The sequence below is a fragment of the Tauraco erythrolophus genome, chromosome 24 (assembly GCF_009769465.1).
Source record: "Tauraco erythrolophus isolate bTauEry1 chromosome 24, bTauEry1.pri, whole genome shotgun sequence".
In the NCBI taxonomy this organism is placed as follows: domain Eukaryota; kingdom Metazoa; phylum Chordata; class Aves; order Musophagiformes; family Musophagidae; genus Tauraco; species Tauraco erythrolophus.
Window position 1 is genome coordinate 5,157,877 of NC_141488.1, and position 6,000 is coordinate 5,163,876.

Here is a 6,000-nt window from a genome sequence, read left to right on the forward strand (position 1 = left end):
TGACCAGATGCAGCGTCCAATGTCTGGCACCTGAGCTGCCCTGCACGGCTGCTCCAGCGAGATGGCGTGGAAGCAATTAAGGGATTAATCAGTTGCAGTCGGTGGGAGGGAGGGGAGGTGATGGCTGCTCGGGGTTGCGGCTGTGCCGCACACCAGCATCTCTCCGGAGAGCCGGTGGAGGGGCTTTCGGCTGCTCCCGTGCTGCACACCGCAGGGGCTGCTTGGCAAACATGAGCCTTGAAAAGCTGTTGCTGGTTCTTGGAGCTCTCGAGATGCTGAAATATCTCATGATACGCTCGGGGTCCCCGTGCGTCAGAGCCCTGGGAAAAGTAAGGGCTGGCAGGTGGCAAAAGGGTAAAATTTGAGCTGCCCTGGCCCGGGGCTGGTGCTGGGGAACGGAGGAGGAATCAGGTCGTCCTCTGTGGTGTCTGGCCCGGCAGCTTTAGGGGGCCTCTGCACAGTGCTGGGGTGGCCAGCACCTGACCTTGTGTGTGGCTCCCTGGAAATAACCTGCAAAGGCTTTCAGCTAACTGAAAGAAAAAAATTCAAAGTGTTTTCTTCCGGACTGGCTGGAAAAGGCTCCTGGGCAGCTTTACAAGGCTGCTGAGGAGGGGTTTCTGTGCCAAAAGAAAACACCTTTCCCATCGAAAAGCAGGAGCGCTTTATTTTGAAATGCTGACAATGTGCTTGACGGTTTTGGTTTTTGAGATGACAGCTCAGGAAACGGAGAGAGACTTGCAGAGTATTTGGATGTCGCTAAACGTGCAGGTTCAGCCCAGCAGCTCCAGCTGGAGCATCATCCACAGCCGGTGTGTGGGGCTGGGCCGAGCTGCTCCCCGGCTCTGCCCGACCTCCGAGTGGGACTGGGGAGGAATATTAAGGAAATGGCTTATTTATTTGAGCGAAGCTCTTTCATGGGAGCAGCTCTGTGATGTGCTTGGGCTGGAGAAACTTTCCCCCTCGCCTCCAAAGCGTGGCCGGTCCCAAAGGTTGTCACCCGGCGCGGTGACACTCGAGCACTTAGTGGCCTGCCGTCAGTCCCCGCATGAATTATTTCTCTTGACTTTTCTTGAGTCGGATTCTCTCCATTTGGTCTATTGATTTGAATTTTAAATGGGGAGAGGGGGGATAATGCTGGTTTTATTGTGCTGAGAGGGGAGCTGAGGACACTGGTGGGGGGCGCGGGCGCTGCAGAAATAAATCGAATTATTGCTGCATTAGGGTGAGCGTGAAGCCACCGTGGCGGGGGGCGAAGGTGATTTGGGTGGTTCGACCTCGCAGCACTTCGGGGTGGCGGGGTGAGCTTTTCCCTGCCAGGACCCCGGTCTGTGCTGGATGTCCATAAATCCCTTTCGTGAGGACCACAGGAGCAAACCCAACGCGACGAAGCCCTGCACGCCTTGGGTGCCTTTGGCATTAAATATATATGGGGAGAAAATTAACTTAATCAAGTCGAAAGAGAATCGATTAATATTTTAGTAAAAACATCAAACGCAAGTTTAACATACTGGTTAAATCTCAGCTGGAAAAAAACCACTGTGGTTCTCCACTGTCTTTTTTTTCTTAAACCCAGGCTGGTTTCCCCGGCCCCGGCCCTGCCTGCGGGGGCTATCGGAGCCGCCGACCTCCACGGGCTTGCTGGAGAGCATTAGGCACACGCAGCTCGCCGAGCTGTTTGCCCTTTAGCTGAACAAATAATTAGTAGCGGTTTAAAAAGGCCCCTTTCTCCCCCTCCCTGCTCCCTTTTATAGGTACAATAATCAGATAAAATATTTCTGGAAGACTATTTACAAACTTCCCCATCCCCATCAATCTTACCGTTAAGAAGGAACGGAGGAAGATATCTAACCTCAAGAAGCTGCTAATGCAACCGAGCTATTTAATGGTGGGGTGGATGTATATTTATTTATTTTTTTTCCCTGCTGCCATTACTATGGAATACATAATAACATCAATAATTAAATATAAATTGGATTTAATATTTTATGCTGGCGACATGTAATTTACACTCTAGCCGAGAAATCAAAAGGTCATGTCTGAAGTAAAGGCAAGAAGTCGGGGGAGATGGGCTTGTCCGTGAAATGAGTCCTGCCGTCGTTCCGACGGGCTCTAACCCTGCCGAAAGGGAGGCTCAAACATTTCTCTGGGGAGGGAAAGAAGAGCTTTGTTTGGGGTTAGAAAAGGAGAGTTAGTGGTTGGGTTGCAGGTTGATTTTTTCCTGCCGTATTTGCTCCTGGATCTGCTGGTTCTCCACGCAGTAACGCTTTTATCTTGATTTGGAGCATCTGCTGCGGTGCCGGCCGCGGGGCTGGGCTGGGAGGGCAGCGTGTGTGTGGCTGCTGTGCCTGAGCATCCTCGAGGAAACGCTGCTCAGGAGCCCGAGAAGACGCCGACGTTCTGGCAGGCTGGCAGCGCTACCGCTGCATTGATTTTTGTGGGATTACGGCAGATTTCGGGGGGCTTGCCAGCCGAGCAGTCTCCACTAACGTGGTGGTAATTCAGGAACTGCCTGTGTTATTTCTGGAATGTTGGAAATATTTTCATTTTTTTGTGAATTTTCCCCTCCACTTGAGTTATCGAACACCTTGTCTAATTTTCACGTTTGTACGTGTGATTTTTGTACCAGCTCTGGGTCTCTGCAGCCCCGGCTGTCTTTTTGCTGTTCGCTTTACATCTGTAATTAATTAAAAATAGGAAAAAGCAAACATCTCTTAGGCAGATGTAGGGTCTTCCAGCTTTCCAACCCCCCTTCTGCATCTCCTCCTTCATTCCCCTGGGTTAGGAGCACCGTGTCCTGTTTGCAGGATGAAAACCCCCTTTAATAAGACCGGAGCAGCTGGATGCACGCGCAAACCTCGAGCCTTCCCGGGGGCCGGACTGTGCTCGGCTCGCTGCGACGTGGGGAGAGAAGATCCCCATCGTGGCTGGGATGAATTATTGCTCAAGATTGTGGGCAGAGAGGTTTGGGGCTCGTCTGGGCTGCCCGAAGCAGGTTTCTTTGCAAGTGAGGCTTCTGCTTTTTTAAAGGTTGTGCAATGCATCTGGGCAAAGCCATTCTTGATTCTTCTTCTTCTTCTCCTTGAAGCGAGTTAAGCTCTCAGGCGAGACGAGGAAGTCGGAGGGAAACCAGCCCAGCTGGTGGTTGCTTCTGGTGTCTCACCTGGCACGAAGGTGGGGGAGGCAGGTAGCACCGTGCCGGGGCTGCACGGAGAGAGGCAGCGCTGGCTGCCGAGTGCTGGGAGCTGCTCGTTTTCTGGATGTGAAAGGGTTTGAGCCTGAAAAATACAAGTCGAAGAGAAGAAAAGAAAACCCTTTTGTGCATTGCAGGGCGGCTGCCCGGAGCTGTTTGCTGGGATTTGGTTGTCGCCTCGTGCGGGATGGGGTTCAGCTGCCCGTTAAAAGGAGGGCATGGCCAAAAATATGCAAGTGGATGCGCTTCGAGGGAAGTGCTTTAGGGAAACCACGGACAGGCGAGGAAAAGCTGTCGACGCATGGGCATCTTCGGGTGGCTTTTGCAGGACAGACGAGGGTGGATGAGGGTGGCACGTCACCCACCACCCGCTCGGTCTCTCCTCATTGGGGTTGCAATGCTAGAAATGCCTGGATCTTATTCTGGGTATGTTTTTGTCCAGATTTAGTTACTGTCATCAAGTTGGCGAGTGGAGCCTGTCCAGGAGGATGTGCTGCTTGTGACCGAGGTGGAAAAATCCTCACCGATGCTGTGTTAATTGAACATCTATTTGGGGTTTTTCAGTCTTCACAGCCAAGTTAACTAAAAGCCCGTGACAGCTGACTTTCCACACCCTCCAGGAGTTATAAACCCACGTTATGGTCACTCGGAAGTGGGCAGAAAATGCTCTGTTTAATTTGGCAAGCCGCGGATGTGGCCAAAACGTCTCCGTACGGCTTTTCACCGAGCCAGATCCCCGCCGGCCGAAAGGACCTCAGGGAGCCCGGCCCCAACAGAGGCATTTGGGAAACCATGCTGGGTGGAGGGGCCAGATCCTGCCTCCAGACCTGGATCCCCTGCTGGGGTTAAGCCCAATTTGGCTTTTCCCATCACCTGGAGGGTGACAATCTTTTCGGGCCAAAGCCATTTCGGGTGCCTCATCGGATGGCACGGTCCAAACTAAACCGCCCCCAAAGGCACTCGGGGCTGAGGTTTATAAGGTCATTTGGCTTTTGGTGCCTTTTTATGAGGCTTTGGAGTCCACTTGGAAAAAGAGCTACTTGTTTTTTGTTGGGGCTAAATGGTTTTGATCAACAATGAGGCATTTTTTTATACCTCCTTCCCTTGCCTGAGCGGTCGGTGAGATCAGCACCTGCCTCTGGAGGAGGAAGGATCTAATGAATTGCAAAAGGATGCGACTGTACCTGCCTTCTCGGGGCTACACTTTAGTGGGCTCCTTCCATTAATTTTTTTTTTCCAAGTCAACTATGGAAAATCTATATAAATCCCCTATTCTTGCAGCTTATGGTGCCCTTGAAAGTGAAAACACCTGGTTTCAAAGAGCAATCCTGACTCTTAATTGCTCTTAATAACGTATTTTGATTTTATGGACAGGATAATGCGACTTGGGGGCTTGCTGGCTTGGCAAAGGAAACATCAGGCTTTCCTGACGCTTTGAAGTTTGAATTCAGGAAGGTCTTTGGTGGAGGAATCAGGGCCTTTCCCCACGTGTCTCTGTTCCCTGTACAGGCAGCAACTTTTCAGGGACACGACTGCAACAAACTCGATGGTGATGGGTCAGAACAAGCCTCAAACTATACATTTTTCCACTTATAATGTGCCAAAACCCAGAGATACCTTGTGCTGTTCCTGTTTTAAAGGGCTGAGCAACTGGAATTCTTAAAAGATTAATACAGCAAAGTTGCAATACCATTGATATACTATTATTTTCCATCTTTATTCATCCCCAGATGCAGGAAGAATGGCTCCCTTCAGGCCATTCATAATTGGCAAATGCTTTTAAGACCTTAAGAGTCGCACGCTCCGTTTCGCAAGGTGCCTGGTTTATTGTCTGAAAGAGTCACTCTGAGAAATCACTTCACTAATGTTTTGCAAGGGACCAAACTGAGTGATTGATGGACAGGATTCAAGTCACTGATAGCCAGTCACTTAATCTGCAATCAGGACTGTCCTGATCAATTTGAGAGGCAGCGAGGAGGAGATGCGGAGATGTACCTTTGCTGCGGCGGCTGTCGAGGGATTATTGCTCAGAGCAGCCAAAACCGGGGCTGGGTTGTCTGTGGGATTCGGTGAGGGTAATCCCAGTTGAGGATCTGGATTTTTGCCTTTTGTATCTAGGCTTAAGGATGCCGACATCAAGGATGCTCTACTACATCTTTAGCTGTGCCAGTGGCACCGCTCCCCTTACCTGTTGCTTGTGCTCTTCCTGATGCCCGTAAACTCTCCTGACCCCGGGTAAAGGCTTTTCATCACCTCTGCAAACTCCCCTTTGCTTTGCAATGAGGCTTTGCAATACACATTATTTGCGTTTTGAATGCCCTGTTGCTGTGAAAAATGCCCGGGCTGAGATGAGCGGGCCAGGGTGGCCACGCAGAGCCAATGGCTGGGCTCGTGCCCGGGCTGCTGGATTTTCACGTTGATTTTCAAAAAACAGCTTCAGAGGGGCTGGGGGACAAATTCCCTAATGGAGCACCAAGGCTTTGTCTTACCCTTTTTAATTGAGCCCCCAAACCAGTTCGATTTGCCCACAACTCTTTAATCTAAAAACCAGTCTAGGGTGTGGGTAGCCAGGGATGCTGCTGCTGGTGTAGCCGGAGCTCTCGGCAGCCCCGCAGAGACCCACGAGGTGTGAATCCACCCCAGGGCTGCTGCAGGAGGGACTCAATGCTGCATCCCTATCACAACACGGACACAAACCTTGCTGGAGATGTTCTACTGGTGTTTGATTCTTCTTTCAGAGAGAGACAGTCCCTGCCTGGGATTACTCCCCAGCAAGAAAAGTTTGGCAGCTCTTTTTGCCGCTGCGATCT